The sequence below is a fragment of the Parasteatoda tepidariorum genome, chromosome 4, assembly GCF_043381705.1.
Source record: "Parasteatoda tepidariorum isolate YZ-2023 chromosome 4, CAS_Ptep_4.0, whole genome shotgun sequence".
Classification (NCBI taxonomy): domain Eukaryota; kingdom Metazoa; phylum Arthropoda; class Arachnida; order Araneae; family Theridiidae; genus Parasteatoda; species Parasteatoda tepidariorum.
This window is the reverse complement of record NC_092207.1, coordinates 77,112,563-77,124,231: the sequence shown is the minus strand read 5'-3', so window position 1 is coordinate 77,124,231 and position 11,669 is coordinate 77,112,563. Positions and strand designations below refer to the sequence as shown.

General features: G+C 30.4%; 1 protein-coding gene across 5 annotated transcripts in view; it reads right to left on the bottom strand.

Moving 5' to 3' along the window:
- LOC107442082 (5'-AMP-activated protein kinase subunit gamma-1) overlaps window positions 1-11,669 on the bottom strand; it is a 158,155-nt gene that overhangs the window by 83,761 nt on the left and 62,725 nt on the right. The gene's annotated exons all lie outside the window — the stretch shown is intronic.

Sequence of the window (11,669 nt, the reverse complement as noted above, 5' to 3'; positions counted from 1 at the left end):
ATATATACGCGGGATAATTGTTTCGTAGTTTTAAAAAGATAATAAAAACCGAAATATTTCTTTACCTGAAAATGAAACAAACGTATAACAACTATTTGCAGTTATTCTGATTTAATTATTTAGGATTTATTTTTAATTTTAATGATTTATACTTATAAAAAAAATTTGATACATTTTAATGCAATTTCAATAGTTTTTTCGGCCAATTCCTTTTGTAAAAATAACTTTACTGCTTTAACCTCGATCAAAAAAACATTTCACATTAGGATTTCTTGGTAAAAAAAAATTTCTTGTATACATAAATAATTAAAAGTTTTACAAAACCACTACAGGATTACTAAACAGTACGATTAGTAGATAATAGATATAGATGGATTGGTTAATTAAAAGTTTTACAAAACCACTGCAGGATTACTAAACAGTGCGATTAGTAATTAATAGATATAGATGGATTGCGTGACTTATTTTTGAATTGCTTCCTAATAGAAAAAATAATTAGTAAGTTCAGAATGCCGTAACACAAGTAAAAAGGTTTTAAAACGTTACATTATCTGTGATATATATATAAATTTTAAGATGAGTTTTAGTTTTTTATTTTTGAATGTAAAACTTCTGAAAGAAAAAAAATAACTTAAAACAAATTTTTACATTATACGAATATTTCAATTCGTTTAACTGCATATATAAAATTTAAAAAAATATTAGGCAAAGTGAAAAAGAAAATGAATTAAAGGAAACTTCAGAGTAAAATAGCTGCTTAATGATAGGGAAGAGTCATCAATTTACAATGAAAGAGTGACGAAGAATTCAATAAAAATGTATAACTACGATGTATACGAAAAATGTATAACAAACTACGATGTATCTCAAGGTATTTTTTAGTCCCAAATACGTTTTTGTTATTATTCACGATCTCAGCAAACCAAATTAAACCTTGAGAAACAAAATATTTTATCTCCGTAACTAATTATTGCTGCAACAAGTCATGTTAAACAACGAGACATAAACAAGCACCATATGAAGAAGGAAAAAAATTTAAAAAAAGCGTAATTTTAAATAAGTGGTAAAATATTGGTGTTACCTTACAAAACGTAGCATAAAAATTTCTGTTTTAACCCCTTAACGATCGGTTAATTTTCAAGAAAACGGTCATAAAAGTGCCTATTTTTTAATACACGTATATTATACAAGCATTTGATTAGTGCTAACATCTAGTTTAAAATAAACTAACTATCTACAATTACCTAAAAAAATATACTGGTACTTCCATCTGGTGTGTAAAAAGAGAAATAAAATGGTTTCCGGGAAAAAGAAATTAATTAGTTTTATTCTTATTGGTGCGTTACTACTGAACACTCCAGCCCGGGAATATCACGGGAGCGAGAAACAGAGGGCGAAACCTCACCCCGTCATTTTCACGGGTGCGAGAAGGAAGGGGTTAAATGAAAATTTTTCAATTTTTTTTCTTTCAAAATATCCGTTACTTCATACGTCCCTAGCAACAATTTTACATTGGCCCCTGATGAACTCAAAATTATTTCAATATGGTTCCTATCACCGAGGGATCAATATTGGTATGTCAAGAATTTTCAATATGGGTCCTATATAGGTCAAATATCGTTCAATATTCGTTGAAATAATGAATATAAAATATTGGGTGTATCTGATAATTCTCATATAGGGCAGATATTGGTTGTAAAGTGGCTGTAAAATATCGGAGGAATCGAAAAACTCTATATAGGGCAAATATGGGGAAAATAACGGCCTTTTTAACCCTTAATGAGCCAAGATTAGTGAATACTGGTCCGATGAGGGCTCAAGTTATTTTGTTGCTAGGGGTTTGCGCATGAATTTTATACCCTGCCTCAAAGTGAGCTTGAGCCACCATCTTGAATTTACTTATGGGGGGATGGGATTAAAAGGAGGTGAAACCTAAACATCGCATCCTAAAAAAGTGAGATTTTGTTATAAGTCACGTGAGCAGTAAAGCGCTTTAAGCCAGGTGTTATTAACTAGGTGAGCAGTAAGTTTACTCCTCCCCCTTCCCCAGTATTCCTTGTTTCTTTTATAGATTCGATTCAACGTGAGATATACATTTTATTTTTGGTGTATTTTTCAAGCTAAATAGAAAAACCAAATCAATAGGGCAAATAGTTAAGAAGTTAGCAGGGTTTAAATTTTTAAAAAAGTACAAATTCTGACTTATTTATATTTCTGTCATTTCTATCGCCAAGTATGTGAGATATTGTTTATCTAAGTAAGAGTGATATTGTTTTTTTTACATTTTTTAAGGCTGAATATAGTTCTAAAGTTATAAAACTTTTAAGTACAGACAAGGAGAGAAAGCAGGAAATAGTCTTAAAATTTGTAGTTTGAGCCCTATATATTGACCTACACAGTAAAAATTTAAGTTTTATAGTTGCCACCATTTTTGGTGCTGTGGTAAACTAAAAAATTTTGCCGTGCGTGTGTTTTTATTTACTTTTTCGCTGTTATAGTTCGCTGTTTTGTCCGTTTGTTTACTGACGTCACATATTTTCATGTGAATCGATTTAATGGCTTCATTGTAAAAACATTTCGTTTTAAAAACAAGCTCATTTCTAGTAATATATATGCACTTATTCTTTCAAACAATTGTTTGTTTGTTTTTTCACTTTTATTTAATTTATTGCATGATAATTACAGTTCTATACTTAAAAATGTATTTAAATTGCCTCAGCACTGAAAATGGTGGCAACTGGAAACCAAAATTTTTTACTGTGTAAATTTTTCTCCTCCCTAGAGGTGAACTTAAGCGCCATCTTGAATTTACAGAGAAGGAGATAGGTCAAAAGCGGATTTAAACATAATTGACTAGACAAATGGGGTACTACGAATTAGTTTATGCTGAAACAAAATCAGAGCCGGATTAAGCTTTCGCAGGTCCCTCGGCCATTCGAAAATTTGGGGCCCTAAGATGAAATTTTTTTTCTCGTATATTTTTATTTACTCAAATATAAAAGTAATTATATATCTTTTCATTTAGAAAAGCATATTTAAAATTAAAATAAATAATAATAAATTAAATTTTAATATGTAATAAATAAATATGATTAACATTATATCGTATTTTATTAATATATATTTGAAAAAAAAATTTTAAATCATTGTTTTTCTCAATTTTTCAAAATTTATTTTCAAAAAATCCATTTTAAGGGGGCCCCAAATCATTGAGGGCCCCAGGCCATGGCCTAGTCTGACCTAATGGGTAATCTGGCACTAAACAAAATCTAGTTGGCAGGAATAATAATTCATAATTCCGTATAAGTCTTTACGTATAAAATGCACAGTTTCTCTGAAATCTCGCTAAATTTCTGACCTTTCTATATAGACAAGCGAAACATTGCCATGTAACGGAAGCCACGTATTTCTTTACGCTTAATTGTACGAGAACAAATTGGCGTCCTCAGGATTAACCCTTTCCCTCCGACTGTCACTTCGCTCCATAAAAACCGCCAAAAGTGCGTCCTAAATTATACAAATTGTAGTTGCGCGTCCCGAAGGGGTAGTTATAAATTATGAGTGCCATAAGGTTACATGAAAAGTTCAAAAAGTACAATTTTTGTACCAAAACCTATTTACAGGGTTTGTTCAGGTGAGCTCAGCCCAAAAAACAGGCTCGAGATTTAGGAAAAATTATCAGTTAAATGTAATATAATTATGTAATGAAACTTAAAAAAGTTATAGAGATTTCTTAATTCAAACTCTTAAGATATAATTTATATTTTATTATAAAGCATGAATAATTGACTGTGTTCCTATATTTTAATCATATCCGTGAAACAATTTAGCAGTTATTCTTTTTATGCTTGAACTTATATTGAATTAGGTATATTGGATATTGAATGAGGTTAAATATTTTTTCAGAGCTTAAGAAATAATACCATCATCAGCTCACACGATTATATCCGCAAAATAGAGTGCTTTCTAATATTAATATGGGCGAGGCAAAATATATCAATACAATAGAAATAAATCAATACAATCTCTTAAATTCGTAAACATTTATAATTTTTCTTAAAAAAAATAGGTTTTTAATATTTTTTTTTCTTTTTTTCAAAAATATAATATTTTTATTTATTTCTTTGTATTTTTATCTTATTTTATGGGTTATATGTACTTACAGTTCGCAGTTATTGAAATTATAAAGAAATAGAAAAGATAGAAAAAAAATTATTAAACTAGAGCCCCTGAATTAGTATAGGAATTGATAGTATAGGAGCCTGATATTAAACTTATTAATTTTCTTTGTTTATCTGTCTTTTTTTTCAATACTTTTTGGTCCCATTATTGTGTTATATATATTTATTTATATATATGTTACGGCCAATGTAATCATTTAGGTCAGTATTCATAATGCTTAGTTATTATGAATAATGACCATAAATAGGGCAATTTGATAAATTTGAATTACTTTACGATAATTTCTCACATTATAAATACCGCTATTATTTCTTTGGGCACTTTGATTAATTGACAGCAATGGGACAACCACGTGCGTGTGGTGTGATTCTGCCTGGCCAATGTTCACCGGTGAATGTTGACAATCAAATTAGTCGCTTTGGTGAATGTCCGAAATATTTATTACATCCAATTTGATACTAATTTATTCGTGGATATAATTACATTTATTCGATATTTTAATACTTACTGACGATAGATTAGAACAAACATCAGTGTTTGAAGTATCGGGCAAATATATACCGGGCAATGGCACTTGACCTTAAAAAAACATCAGTGTAGGGTATACCGGACAGAGGCACTTGACCTTAAAAAACATCAGTGTAGGGTATACCGGGCAAATGTATACCGGGCAGTGGCACTTGACCTTAAAAAAAACATCAGTGTAGGATATACCGGGCAAATGTATACCGGGCGCGTATAATGGCACTTAACCAGACCTAGTATGACTAGACCTTTGGTAAATGTCCGAAATATATACTAGGTATAGTGCCACTTTTGCCATAGCTTAAATATTTTAAAAAAATTAAACAAAGCGTTTGAATCAATTTTAAACTGATGCCGAAATTATTGCTTTAAAATTTAAAAAAAATAATTAAAAAAAACTGCGCCAGATAAGAGTAATTGAAGTAGTTGCTTTATAGAGCGCATGTGCGGGAAAAAATTTTTAAAAAAATTATCCTGGTGCATCTAAAAGTGGATGAATATCCCAAGACACCCTGTGGCTGTGTGTGACACAAATTGCCCACTTGACTTTAAGCATTATACATAATGACCGGGCAATGTAATAATTGCTACATAATTTATCATTTTGTCATATCCTTTTGGGCACTTTTTAAATTGCCCGGGCATTATAAACAATGCCCAATTATTTACATTGCCCGTGACATATATATAGATGCATGCTCATATATAGTATATCAAAATGCATATGTTAGTATTACATGAAAAATTCATTTTACGCTTTTTCATACCATTACGTCATAACAAAATAATTTGAGTCATTTCGTTTGATAAATATAGATTATTATCATAAAAAATAAGAAAAATTTCATGGTACTTATTATAATTTATGAATATATCCTCTCCTGTATTTGGCTAAGCTTTCTTTTATGATTTGGCTACACTGAAATTAAGTAACGCCATATATCAATGTTTGTTGAACTTGAAAAAAAGAAAGATAAAATTCAAGGACAGTCATCAAATTTTAACGAAGGTGCCCTTAGACCGCCTGTCGTCAGATGCCTGAGTAAATAGTATACTCATTTTTACAACAATTCTTGGAACTCAGGCCTTAAATTATTATAACAACCGTTTTCAACCGTGATTAAATGGGATCATGGGAAGGATTTTGTAAACACTGCTAGAAGTTAAACAATAGATTTATTTTCGATTCACGTTTTATGCAGCAGCAGCTCACAAATGGTGTTCAGCGGAACCTTGGCCAAAGAGCGGAACCTTCAGGGTTCCGGAGAGGGGCTGCAGGGGTTCCAAGAGTTAGGACAGCAGTATTAATTACGAAACCCTATAATAAAATTTATATCCAATTAATGTTCCATTAGTTATTTAAATATTGTCTGATAACTATTTTCAAGGTTTATTTTCGTTCCTTTTCATTTTCATTTAAAAGATAACCGCATTTTATTATTAGTTTATGACAAGAACAAAATAAAATTATGAGCTAGACTAGATGCCATTTTAGGCCTGCAAATTCGACTGCCTGACATAAAACCCAATTTTTTTTAAAATAGCAATGTTAATACTACACGATGATTCATTCTTCATTAATTCATTAGTTCGGCAGTCGAAAAAAATATTTGGAACAGCTGTTCTACAGCACCAAATATATCAAAATTAGCCATCAATTTACTACGTATAACATACAGATAGAATCAGTTTGTTAGAAAATATATAATAATTGAATGAGTGCATAGAAAATCACTCGTTAAAATTATACTTAAATTTAGCTAGTAAAACTCCAATTTAAGTAACCGCAGCCATAAAGCAATTTGCACTAAACATTTGACATTTTACTCTTTTAAAGCAATAACTTGTTACTTCGCACTATAAATCTGATAATTTACAAATGATTTAATTCGTATGTTCGATGCTTTGCATAATAATATTGTATTTTTGGAGCAAACTATTTGATACTTTTCACAATTATTTTTATCTTTTACTGTTGGTGAAATGTATACCAAGAAATGTATACATGTATAAATGGTGAAATGTATACATTTTGAAATTAAATGATGAAATGTATACTAGAAATGTATACATTTTAAATTTTACTGTTGGAGCAAAATATTTGACATTTTGTACGATTATTTTTATCTTTTACTGTTGATGAAATGTATACCGAGCTATACATTTTAAACTTTACTGTTGGAGAAAAATATTTGACATTCTGTACGCTTTTACTGTTGGTGAAATGTATACCAAGAAATGTATACATGTATAAATGGTGAAATGTATACAAGAAATGTATAAATGGTGAAATGTATACATTTTAAATTTTACTGTTGGAGCAAAATATTTGACAATTTGTAGGATTATTTTTATCTTTAACTGTTGGTGAAATGTATACCGAGCTATACATTTTAAATTTTACTGTTGGAGCAACATATTTGACATTTTGTACGATTATTTTTATATTTTACTCCAAGTGAAATATAATCGATATTTCTTACAGTAAACATGATATTTTACTCTGGGTGAAATATATTCGATGTTTAGAGGAATAACGGTGTAATTGAAGTATACTATTATTGCACTTGCTTTCAGTTTCATCTGCATTGATAATGAATTAAAACTGCCGTTAGTTTTAAAATGTAAAGTGGCCAGATACAGGGAATTATAATCCAAGATTAATGTAATGCAAGTTTTATGAAAACAAAATGCTTCTAGGCATATGTTGATTCACACGTGATTAAAACTATGTACTAGAGCAGAAAATAATTCGTGCAAGTAGTACAATTTTTTCGAGTGTGCAACTGTATTTTTGTTTCAAATATTTTCTTTAATGATCAATAAATTTAGTTAAAAATACATCAAAGCCAAACCCAAACCATCGACCAGACTGTGTAGGGGTCAGGGAACTGGTTTTGCATCTGGTTCTGGGTTCGAATCCCGGGAAAGGCATGGATGCTCTTTCTTTCTCTGTCCTTACTGTGGGAGCAACGTAGGCCCACCTAATATGGCACCTCAGAAAGAGAAGCCGACAAGTCTGCCCTGTAAATCCTTGAATTTAAGAAATGTAAACATAGGTGGGCATTGGTAATAAAATACAAAAAGTTAAATTTAGTTTAACGTAGTCCTATTTTGTCCCACACCTGTTACTTTCTAAGCAAATATGATCCCCAAAAAGTGGCTTTTCATACTTTTTCATACAAAAACTTTTCATACTTACAAAAAGTATTAATTTGTAATTAAAAAAAAATACTTCAAACTTTTCCCCTCAAAAATGAAATAACAAAAATAATTGGGATTTGTAGAAATTTCTTTTTAAGGAAGGTTGTTGTACGTAGTCCTTATTTAATTTTCTTTTTTTTAATTTAAAGCGACGAGCTTCAAAAACTATTGAATACAGCTTCATAAAAATTGTAATACATATATTTTTTTAATATTTTAGCGCAATTTATTAATATATAATTAAAACCACTTTTTTAAAATTTTACGAGATTTTTTGTTATATTAATTTTACAACTGATTTTTTTTTAAATATAAAAGTTCATATTAAAAACTACTAAAACAGTGGTTCCCAACCTTTTGTGAACCATCGCCCCCTTCTTGGGGTTGGCTGACACATATCGCCCCTTTTTGCTCAAAAAACCATTCATTGTTGCTTATGAGCAACCAAACACTGAAAATATGCTATGTTATTTGATTTTAATTTAAATTATAATGCAAATAAGGAGGCACATTTATCCTGTCATTTTTAATAATTAAAAAAAATTGTGCATCTTTTTTTTTTCAAAAAGAAATGATATTTAAAACGGAATAATAAAAACAAAAGTACATTTTTATAAATTCATATTNAAGAGATCAAAACAAGTTTACTTTTTAATTTTTAGAACTTCTTTTTAAAAGTTGCGTAGAAAATTTACCACAAATATTTGCCTACTAACTAAAGAGTCTAAAACAAAATTTTAAATAAAATACATGCGCGTTTAAAAGAATATATACTGTCATTAATTCATTGAGTTTCATCACCTCATTTTAAGTAAGATACTAAAAACTAAAACTTTAATTTCAGCTCTCATTACAAGAAATCCACAAAAATTATTCATAATTATGAATAAGACTATAAAAATCCTTATTTATCTCATAGGAAAGTAATAAACTATGGCTGAAATTTTTTTATTTTCAGTAAATGATTATCTAACCGAAAGTGCAGTTTATCATTAGTATTTCAATGTGTGGCGGAAAAAGCTTCAAGTAAAATGTAGATGCTATACATCCGGACAGGAAAGATGACAGCAGCACACAATATTTTATCAGTAGCTCAAAAAAAAACAATGACATACACAAGCGTTAAAAAGATATAACCAAAATTACAAGTTCAAACAGGAAAGACTGATTATGATTAATAATTACCAACATGCTTTTCCGTTATACACCAAAAATTTTACCCCGTTTTTCCGCAACTATTTCATATTGATAGCATTCGCCATAAGCAGAAATATATGGCGATAAATGTAGGCACAATTCTCACCTTCTACCATTTAAAATCGTATTGCTGTGCAATGTTTTGTTTGTTAAGCATCCATTTTATCCTGACTCTACATTCGCTATGCTGCTCTCATGAGAACTGTTTAAAATTGTATCATGTGTCTAACTATAGTAAAATGGCAATGGCCAATAAAATGTGAGTTTGCTTACTTACAATGGTATTAGGTGAACAATTAATTACAGCTGAGTTGGAGTTCTCATATCAAACAAAGTTGTAAGACAACCCCTGCATATGTATAGTTCCTTTGACGGATTATTTTTATTAAACAAATTTTTCACATCTTTTTCATTATTTTGTATTAATGTTACTCAAAATAAGTGAAAAATATTACATTTAGCATTTTAATAATTAATGGTTATTAAATACAGCATGAAGCATCGGGGTCAAAAGATAAAATCTTCCTAACAAGGCTCACTTCCAAATTTGCACTTATTTAGATCTAAGAGAAACAGTTTCATCATTGAAATTTCTTTAATTTACAAAATTAATTATTAATACATTTTTTAATATGAATGAAAAAAAATGTCAAAATATATTTTTGCTCGCAATTAGAGAGTAAGAAAAAATATATGTAAAAGAGACACAGGTGCCCATCTGCGTCAAAGGGTTAAAAGTTTTAAAATAAATGAATTAAAACTGCATTACTGAATTCTTATATAAATATTCACTATATTTTTTTTTACTTTTATCAAATGCTTTTATAGATGAACATAAAATTTAAGTCAAGGACATTGAAATGAAAAAGATAGTCCAGACTTTCATTATTATGTTAAGCGCAAAAAAGTCTTTGCGTTCTACCATTTAAGAAATAGTTGTAAATATAATTGAAATACCTTCTTATATTTAAAAAAAAATTATTGAGTAAAAAAAAAGAATTTTCTTTCAGAATACAAACAATAAATTAACTTCAAAAATTTGCAAAAAAAAAATTTTTTTTTTTTTTACTTACTCTAACAATACTACACTAAATTATTTATCTTCTATATTTCAAAATAAAATAATCAGCAGTAATTTGTCTTTCTGACATAAATAGCAAAAAAGGGGGGGAAATGAAATCGCAGCGAAAATTTCGTCAGAGAATTTTCATTTGCATTTCATAAATTCAGATGCATGCAACTGTTTGTTCAATACATGTGAAGAGCATTCCATTCTTAAGTACTGGAGTAAACATCCACTGTTTGTGTAGAGGTATCCATAATCAAATATTTTGTTTCGAATAGATGAATTTCATATGACGAAACTTATTCTTAATATAGTTGTCATAATAAGTAGCATAATATTTTCTACGAATAGAACTGAACTGAAACAAAGACAAATTATAAAGTGAATGTAGAAAAGTCTATATTACAGAAGGTTTTCAAGAATTACAAGATGACACCGATCTGAATTTTATTGAAACAAAAAATATGTTTGAAAATACAGTGAGAGGAGGCATGTTGAGTTTTAAGATACTAAATTAACAGATTCCTTTTACCTCCATTCATGTCGAAATTCAGATTTTTTCGACAAATATTGCGTGACCGGACTGTTTAGTGGTCAGGAGTGACTGACCTCGCATCAGAAAGGTCCTGAGTTCTCAGACGGGTTTCAAGTATGGGATCCAGGTTCGGATCCCAGACGAGGCATGGATGTTCTTTACTTTACTGAACTACCCGTCTTTACAAGGCCGGGATAGCCTGATCGGTAGGGCGCTGGGTCCATGTCCGAGAGTTCGTGGGTTCGAACCCCGCCGGCCGAAAACTCTCCGTGTAGTAAATGGTAACTGATGCACGTTAAATCTGTCGAGTCGCAAAGTGAACCATGTTTACATAACAAATCAAAACCTCTGGGGGTACTGGATTGGAGATCGATCGTTCTCTGAGTCAGGTCAAAATTACGATCCGTGGATGAATGAATGGATATGTGAATGGGTTCACCCTATAAAACGGGCTGTGACGTGTGTGTGGCTGAAGTCGAATTCTTGGCCTTAGGATGGCGCCACTGAAAAACAGGAAACGCACACTCTGCCTTAAATTTGCTCGGTTTCACCAAGCAGGCTTGCCCGTGTGGCAAGTTGCATTAGAAACAACAACAAAAACAACTTGTCCTTACTGTGGGAGCAACGTTGATCCACTTAATAGAATTTGTTGGCCCCTGAAAGAGTGACCAACAAATCTGCCCCACCGATACCTGAGTAACGAGTATCAATTGAGAGGGCTTTGGTGGGGGGGGAGATAAATAATAGCAGTTTTTCGTACTTGACAGAGATACTATCTTGTTGTTTCTATTTCTTTCAAAATTTCCTATGTGATTTTTTTTTAATTGAGTTATAAAACTCTGCTAATTCTTCCAGCACTTTTTACTTTTATCTTACTTCACAAATCAAATAATTTCAAATGCATAATCTAAACTAATTCAAGCTGTCAGCGTCCATATGTTGAGCGCTCTTTGCATGTTA